The 9,785-nt window shown below is 37.8% G+C and overlaps 1 non-coding gene across 1 annotated transcript; it reads left to right on the top strand.

Annotated features, from left to right (window-relative positions):
- Positions 1 to 1,758: 1,758 nt before the first annotated feature.
- Positions 1,759 to 1,865, top strand: LOC141709746 (small nucleolar RNA R71). Its single transcript, XR_012570309.1, has one exon. It is a non-coding gene; the product is annotated as a small nucleolar RNA R71 (small nucleolar RNA).
- Positions 1,866 to 9,785: the final 7,920 nt, after the last annotated feature.

Raw genomic sequence — 9,785 nt, 5'->3', positions numbered from 1 at the left:
CGGCATGTCTAGCTTTCGCCTCCCAGGAGAAGCATTTAGATATTGTAGTTGCTCATTGCCATCCTCATCATCACTGTCAAACTCCCCCACTAAGGCTTTCTCTAATGCATCAGACATTAGCATATGATCAAGTTCTGAAGTTACTGCAGAATCAATCAAATCCACCTTTAAGCACTCCACGTCTTCTGTAGGGAATTTCATCGCTTTGAATACATTGAATGTCACATCCTGATCCTGCACCCTCATAGTAAGTTCACCTTTTTGCACATCTATCAAGGTACGACCTGTAGCCAAGAAAGGTCTCCCCAAGATTATGGAAATCTTCTAATCTTCCTCGAAATCTAGAATAACAAAGTCTGCAGAAAAGAAGAGCTTATCCACCTTTACTAGCACATCCTCCACTATGCCTCGTGGGTATGTAATAGAATGATCAGCCAATTGTAGAGACATGTAGGTGGGCTTTGGATTAGGCAAATTCAACTTTTTGAAGATAGCAACGGCATCAGATTGATGCTTGCTCCCAAATCGCACAGGCATTTGTCAAAAGACAACTTGCCAATGGTGCAAGGAATGGTGAAGCTACCTGGATCTTTAAGCTTTGGAGGTAATTTTTGTTGCAGCACAGCACTGCACTCTTCCGTTAGAGCAACGGTCTCAAGGTCATCCAGTTTCACCTTCCTTGAAAGAATACTCTTCATAAATTTTGCATAACTAGGCATTTGCTCCAGAGCCTCAGCGAAAGGTATATTGATGTGAAGTTTCTTGTTCACCTCCAGAAACTTACCGAACTGCTTATCCAACTTTTGTTGTTGCAATCTCTTAGGGAAATATGGTGGAGGATAGAGCTGTTTCTCCCCTGTATTACCCTCAGGAAGAGTGTGTTCAACAGTAGTCTTCCTTGGTTCCACCGCTTTCTCCTTTTGCTTAGCTTCTTCATCACCAACTTCAGCTTCTCCGTCCTTTGCTTTTTCAGCATCAGCAACTTTTCCAGACCTTAAGGTAATAGCCTTGACTTGCTCTTTAGCTTCATTTCTGCCTGGCACTTCAGTATCACTGGGAAGTGTGCCAGGTTGATGATTGAGCAATATATTGGCTATTTGACCGATTTGATTTTCCAAGGTCTTGATAGAAACAACCTGACTTTTGCACAACAGCTTAAGTTCCTCGAAATCAGCACTAGAAGGTGGAGCTGCACCTCCTTGTTGAGGATATGATTGCCTTTGAGCATAATGCTGTGGTTGCTGGAATCCAGGTGGATTAAACTGTTTACTTACGCCTTGCTGATATGGTTGCTGAATAGCATTCTGATTATTGCTCCAGCTGAAATTTGGATGATTTCTATTGTTAGGATGATAGGTAGCTGGCACCGGCTGCTACGGTCGCTGATAATTGTTCACATACTGAACAGATTCATTGACAAGAGAACACTGATCTGTAGCATGAGAACCTGCACAAAGCTCACAGACCGTAGCTATCTGATTGACTCCATAGGTGGCTAAAGAATCGACCTTCAAAGACAACGCTTGGAGCTACGCTACAATAGCTGTAGCTACATCAACTTCTAGAATACCTGCTACCTTCCCAGGCATCATCCTTTGAGTTGGGTTTTGATGCTCATTTGCAGCCATAGTCTCAATAAAATTATAAGCCTCAGTATAGCTTTTGGCCCACAAGGCGCCTCCAGCTGCTGCATCGAGCATGGGCCGAGATTGGGCCCCCAAACCATTATAGAAACCAATGATCACCATCCAATCAGGCATACCATGATGTGGACACTTTCTCAACATCTCCTTGTAGCGCTCCCAAGCTTCGCACATGGATTCTGTAGGTTGCTGCGCAAACTGAGTAAGAGCACTCCTCATAGCCGCAGTTTTTGCCATTGGATAGAACTTTACCAGAAACTATTGCGCAAGATCTTGCCAAGTAGTGATGGACCCAGCTGGTTCAGAATGTAACCAGTCCTTAGCTTTATCCCTCAGAGAGAATGGGAAAAGCCTCAGCTTGATAGCCTCATCAGTCACACCATTATATTTGAAAGTACTACAGATCTCGACAAAATTCCTGATGTGCATGTTGTAGTCTTCAGTAGCAGCACCTCCGAAAGAAATTGAATTCTGCACCATCTGAATAGTGTCCGGCTTGATTTCAAAAGTGTTAGCCTGAATAGCCGGATGAAGGAGTCTTGACTGAATGTCATCAATTTTAGGCCGAGAAAAGTCCATAAGAGCTGGATCTGCCGGAACTATACGATCACCCATGATTACTGGTTCTTTCTGCTCGCTCTCGTTATCCGAATCTTCAAAATCTATCTTCTCCGGAATATCAAGAACTTCGTCTGTCTCCTCAGCCGTATCTAAAGTCCTCTTGCGAGTACGAGAACGTGTTTGCATAAACGCTCGCTAAAGTACCTGAAACACAACCGAAAATAATAAGTAATACGTCTTAATCAATGAGTCCTAATGACCACTGATGGTAAGTACATAAACTAAACAAATATGCCGAGTCCCCGGCAGCGGCGCCAAAAACTTGTTAGGGCGGAAAACACACGCTAATAATACACGCAAGTATACGCGTTTGCAAGTAATATAGAATACTTTCTAGTTCGTTCCCACAAAGACTCAGACTAATTATGTTCAATTAACACTTACTCACCAATGTATAATTACTTCTAAATGTCAAGACAATAACACTTAGATTTGATTAACTAATTATTAACTATAATTAACTACGAGAATTAAACACTTAATTGATACTTGAATTATCAATATTAAACACATATGAGATCACAACTCCATTACTACTTCCTTCAATAGTTATTGTTATTACCCTTAGCATGTAACGGTGATGATATTAATCGAACAACACGAAACTGATAAAAGCCAACTTTCGTTGTACTAATACCATTCTACCAAACATCCACAATTAAGATAGAAGTTGAATAGGCATCAATTATGTTGAGACCCTATATGTCTATAGAATTTGACAACATAACGATTTAAGCACAAGTTATTCCTTACGATTACACAGGGCAAGTAAAACAGTTCGAATTACCCACTAATCATGCATACACATACATGAACCTATGCTAGCATGGCAAGTTCTAAATCTCAAGATCCACCGTCGCTTCATAACAGATTAACACCCTATCTTATATGTTCGCGACGCACATAAGACGAATAAGCACAACCAATACTAGATATCATACAATCATCACACACTAAGGTATTAAACAACTAACTAAAGAATTCTATAGTAAATTCGTTACGACCCCATGATCACGATTAGCCCATGATTGAACTCATCGTCACCATGGGTTCATATGAAAACATGATAATAACACACGAGAATAACTAAATAAACTACTTATATTAAACCAGAGTACGTCACAAGAGTAAATAGGTTCAAAGTAAAGAAAACTAGCATCCATTGTTATAACGAATAAAAGAATCACAAGAAACTATGCTTCCTCTTCGTTGCGGTGTGCTAAAACGGTCTTCTTCCTTATCTCCTCGCTCCTCGATTGATACTACGATTCAACACACGTGAAACGTCTCTGAAAACTACTTATATAGAAGCCCCACAAAACCCAGCTATCCAAGAAGTTAGAAGTCCAGCAGAATAAGAACTCTAAAAATCAGAATTTAAATTCACGCCCCTGAGCGGCCGCTCAGCATTCCTGAGCGGGCGCCCAGCTTCCTGAGCGGCCGCTCAGCCGGGCTGAGCGGCGCCCAGACCCTTTCTGGAAAAAATCTTTATTTTGCTCCCGTTCTTCGCTGTATTCTGCTCCTATCTTCCCACTTACAATGCCAAGCACATACTAAGGCTTATTCTTGATGAAATCTCTCCACAAATGCAAGTAATACCCTGAAATGCACAAACACTAGAAAAATGCATCAAATACGCAAAATACTTGATTTCAAGACATCAATTCAAGCTATTATAAGACGTTCTAAGTGGTATAAAATTCCACTTATCAGTTTTAAATTTGAATGTTCAAGAACTTAAGAGAAATCACGACTCATGGAGTGTTGACTGGCATATGGGTAATATGTCAGACAATGTTTTTCATTGTTTGTTGGAAGCTGAATTAAAAATTTAGGTATACATGATTAATCAATGTTAAATGTAGGTAGAGGATGAAAATTGTTAGACAGCCTTGTTTCTGCAAATGTGGAGAGAGATGAGGATGAAACATTTGTAAGTGTTTGACTGATTGTATTTGAACGTTATTAAGAAGTTGAATTTATATTGTACCTGACTGCATCATCTATCCAAAATTGCAGAGGGTTCCGTCTAGTTTTATTGATAAATTCCAGAGTAAACTTCATTCCCAATTACACCTAAAGTGCAAGACAATTGTTTGGAATGCGAATTATGATAAGTGTCGAAAGAAATTCTGCGGCCTTCAAGAACTTATGAGATTTTATGATAGGTATGGCAACTTTACTGTCCAGTGTTTCAACCATATGGCTGTTTCGATTACACATCCCTCAGTTGAGCCGTTTTTTTTCAATAAAGAGAACTATAACAATTGGATGATGGATGAGTTTATATATAATCGTATGTTAGGTCACACACACTGTAGAGGGGGTGAATACAGTGTAAAGTACAATCAAATCGAACTTTAATATCTCAAGTAATAGAAAACAAACTTTATTGAAACAATAAACTCTGTTACAGTATAGAACTGTTACCTCTCAGTGATGAACAAATATCACGAGAGCTGCTAGGGTTACTACGAATAATCTTCTCGAATATGATAACACTTATAGTGTAAACCCTATGTCTGTGTTTATATACTACACAGTTACAAGATAATCGCTAATTGATATGGAATATAATTCTGCTTCCTAAAATATATCAATCAGATATCTTTTCTTCCAAGTATTCTATTCTTCATAGAATTCCTGCTTCATGCATATCTCTTCTTATGTTTATCTCAATCTTCTTTCCTTTAATCAGCTACTGTCCTTATCTGAACGTCCTTCAGCACTAAAGTTCTGATATCCATCTTCTGATGATTATCTCCTGATAATATAAGTACTGATATCCTTAAGTCCTGACTTCTAGTAAGTACTGATTTATCCTGTTAAAGTAAGATCTGAAAACTAAACATAAATCATATTAGCCATGACATTATCAAATATATCTAACAATCTCCCCCAACTTGTAAATTAGCATAATATACAAGTTTAACAGATATTTGATGATGTCAAAAACATTAAGTACAAATGCATGAGAATTAGACTAGATAACTACAACTTACAGTCCTTAAAGCTTTACAAACATTTAACTTCTGATAACAGCTTCAGTCTGTACAAATATCAGAATTTAATCAGTTGTAGATCTTGACTTGGCTTCATCTTCTGATCTCTCTGATGTCAGGAGTTGTTGTTAGATAGTTCTTCAACAAACATCTCTCAGCATATCTAAGTTCATCAATCATCCTCCTTTTAGCATCTTTAAGCTCTGCATTATCTTCACCAATTTGAAAGATTGCAGCCCTGAGATCATTAATCTTTGCTTTTCTTACATCCCGATCCAGTCTGATCAAGTAAGCTTTATCAGACTCAAGATTGAATTCCACAACCCTGTAACCTAGAAAAGTAGTTATAATCTTAGCAGTGTTGGGCTTCATTTCAACTATATCACCCTTGTGATCTTTGTACTTTAGAACATATGTGCTGTCAGACTTAACAGAATAAAGTCTTTTCTATCTCTGAATCTGATCCTTCAAATAGTTTGCAGCACTTCCTGTCAATCTATCATCCACTTGAAGTAAAAATAGTACATGCTCCAGTTCTTCAAAATACTTCAATGGAATGGCATTTTGCCTTATATGATAAACCCTACCATCTGTCATGAAGTACAACAAGATGTGTTCTTTCAAGTAGGTATGGTAAACCATTTGTACAGATTCCAGTTGATTCAATCTCTCAGGAGTTGCTCCAATACCTGGTTCACTTAAGGAAGTTGGATCATTGGTAGTGTTCTGTATTCTTCTTTCATCAGCACTTCCCAATCCAGTTTTATCTCTTGCTTCCTTTCCAGTAACTACTCTTGCTTCAAAACCACTTGCAGCAGTCTTCAAAGGTTGAGTCTGTTTTGCTTTAGTGAATCCTGGTAGGAGTGTCTTTGGTCTATCTTCTGATATCAAGTTAACTTGAGCTGTGTCAGAGGTTACTTGCTTCTTTGGAATATCAGAACTTACTGTCTCTTGACTCTGAACAACTTGAGCCATGTCAGAGGTTGTTTTAAGAACTTTTCTTGAAGTCAGAGCAAGATCATCCTTTTCATCAGTGATTTCTTCATTCTCAGGAGGCACATAAACCTTGATAGGTTCACCAACCTTTTCTTTACCCTTTGATCTTGGATCTATCTGCGGTTGTTATTTAGCCAATGTTGCTTCAGTATTTGTCCTTTCTTTTATCACAATGCCTTTGAGTTTTGGAAGTGTCTTTTTAGCAGAAGCTTCAGATTTAGATGTGACTTTCTCTGATTTAAGTCTGGCTTCTTCTTCCATTAAACTCTCCAAGTCCATTCCTGGATTTTCCCGAAGAAATAACTGTCTTGAAATTTCTTCATCAAGATTTAAAAGTTCATCAGAACTTATCCTTTTACCAGTAGCAGAACTAATTCTTTTCCCAGTATCAGAACTTGTCTTGTAACTTGTGATTTCAGCTTTTCTTGATGAGAAACCTCTACCTTGACTATGACCTCTACCCATTCCAGAGTTTCCTTGATCATCCTTTTCATCATCCTTCCCTTTCAGTGTCTTGTCAGTCTTGCATTTGGACCCCCTTTTTGGCATCAGCAGATAGTAGAAGAGAGACAAGCAATTTCACTGAGGCTTGGATTTCAGTAAGTTGAGATTGCTGAGAAACTTGATTTTGCAGAATATCATCAATCTGAGCTTGTTGTTTCTCTTGAGTCTTCTCAATATAAGCAATCCTGTCAAAGGTAGGTTGGAAGAACTTTTTCTTGTCAATTTTCTGAATTTGGTCCTGTTTGATGAATTCTTCCTGAATCTTGTGTAGCTCTGCATGAGTAGTTGAATGGAGACATTGTAGATGTTTAGTACTCAATGCAGTGACTCTAAGCTGGGTTTTGAAATCATCAGAAATTAACATTTCATCAGCTTTTGTCAAGTGCTCAGCAAGATTCTTTGCAGATGGAACACAGGAGACTGAGTTCCATTCCTTAGTCCACTCCTGTCCTGCAGGAGTTTCACTCCAAGGCACTGGTGCTTCTCTGCTAACAAACTTCTTAACAAGTTCATATTTAAGAATAGTTTGTTGAGGAGCATGTCCTGAAGGACCTGCTTCATCAGTATCTGCTTGTAGAGCAGCATCACCAGTATCTCCAATATTTGCAGTATCAGAACTTACAGAAGCAGTATCTTCTGATAAAACAACAGTGTGAGTAGCAATGGAGGCTTCAGCATCCTCTAAAGGCTGATCTAGTTCTAAGTTCTGATCAACAGCCATATCCTGATGCTCACCTAAATTCTGATCATCAGCATCTAGATGCAGAGAAGGTGTAGTAGATAACTCTGGAGTTTCAACAGCATAAGTAACAGGTGTTGTGGATGGATTAGTTGATGTTGGAGCTTCGAAGAGAATTACTTCAGGCACAACCAAGGTCTGGATATCAATATCAGCACTTGTGCCTGGAACAACAGGAGATACAGACTTTTGAACAGGAGACACAGATGGTGTGTTGGCATTTTCAGTAACAGCTTCCTGAGATGGAGTTGATGGAGAAGTAGGGACTGAAGCAGATTCCTTTTCTTGTGAGATCAGAGATTCCTGATCCCCTTCCTTAGCTGCTGCTTCTTCATCATCTGAAACTGGCCTTTTTGCCCTCTGTTTATTGTATCTCTTTGTAGATATGGATTCCTTGGGAGTTTCAGGAACAGTCATTCTTCTAAGCCTCTTGAGAAGCCTAGATCCCCCAATTCCAGAATCCTTCTGAGAAGTCACTTTCTCAGCTTCTTTAACAATAGGTTCTGAAGAAGGAACCTGTTCCTCAGTATCAGATTCATCTCTCAAAGCAATCCTCCTTCTCTTTTAAGGTGTTTGAGGAACAGTCTTTGTCCTCTTAGGTTTGGAAGATGAAGGCTTCACAATAGGTGCTGAGGATGAGGGTTGAACTGTCTGTGAAGTGGAGAGATAGGATTTGATATATTGCCTGAGGTTGGTTGAGTAGAATGAGTGGTAGGTGCTGATGGTGTTGGATTTTAATCGCAGCGGAGGCATGGTAAAACACTTTTACACATACAAAATCCAAATAAAAGCATATAAATCGTGGTAAAAACATATGGATCGATTACTAACCTTTAATATGCGATCCAAAGGCAACAATCGGAGATCCTTAGCAGCTGCTCCTCAAACGTGAAGCACTCCACCGGTATCCACCAAGAAAACGACGTTAAGGAGCAGGAGGAGGTGGAGAGAATTAGGTTTTATAAAAATTTTTTGGGGTTGGAATAAAAATAGGGTTTATAATAGTATATTTATAGGAAAAATTTTCAGCTGAAATTTTCCCATAAATATTATTATTATTATCCCATTTATTATTCTCATTAATAATTAAAACACCTTTTAATTATTAATCCTTTTTCTAAACACTTTAGAAATAATTCTCTCTCTTGATTTAATTTCCAAAAAATTAAATCCTTAATTAATAATATTAAGAACTTTTCTTAATTAATTTATAATCAATTAAATCTCATTTAATCAATTATTAAATTTGCCAATTAATTATTTATTTCACAAATAAATAATTATTAGCCATTATTAATTAATTCCTCCACCATTAAATCATTCTCTTTTTATGGTGTGACCCTGTAGGTTCAATATTAAGCCGGTAGTAGAAATAAATAATAATAAAACTATTTTATCATTATTTATATAAATTCTCTAATTTATTAAATATGATTAATTAATTAATCACATTTATTCTACATCGTGAGGGATACTTCTCAGCATATCGCGACTATCCGGATAATATGAATTCACTGCTTAGAATACCAAGAACCTATTCAGTGAATAGTTATCGTACAATAAACTCCTTCTACCCTACAATGTCCCAATTAAATACAAGACATGGATCTCGTGTCAAGCCTATCTAATTTAATCACTTGCTTACCATTTACTTATGCTTAGTTCTATGCAAATCAGAAACTCCTTTCTAATTTCATTTACTGTGGCCAGAGATTCCTTAACTAGCATAAGTGGATCAGCCTTGAACATTTGCTTCCTTCACTGGAAGGGGTAGATCCTTTATTGATCATACACTATCTTCGTGTACAAATTCCTATACGCAGTAGAGCCCTAATAATTGTCCCTGGAGACTAAGAACTAAACCAAAGCATAGTTCAGTGTACACAAGATGACTATGATGACCTCAAGTCTAAGGATACTTGTACAACTATCACTATATGAACAACTGCTGACACGTGAGTGAACTCCATCAATTGTTCAGCTGTGCGAGTCATTTTCAGTGAACTTATTCTATAATAAGCACCTACATACTAACTATAGTGTCACCACATAAATGTCTATGAGAACAGACATCCTTCATAATGAAGCAAGCATAGTATGTACCGATCTTTGCGGATTATTAATTACCAGTTAGTAATCCTATGATCAGGAACTATTTAAGTTTAGAGTTATCATCTTTTAGGTCTCACTATTATGATCTGATCATAATCCATAAAAGCTTTACTCTAAACTATGGTATATCTTATTTAAACACTTAAATAGATAGAGCCCGTAATAAAA

The sequence above is a fragment of the Apium graveolens genome, chromosome 2 (genome assembly GCF_009905375.1).
Source record: "Apium graveolens cultivar Ventura chromosome 2, ASM990537v1, whole genome shotgun sequence".
In the NCBI taxonomy this organism is placed as follows: Eukaryota; Viridiplantae; Streptophyta; class Magnoliopsida; order Apiales; family Apiaceae; genus Apium; species Apium graveolens.
This window is presented reverse-complemented; position numbering and strand designations above follow the sequence as displayed.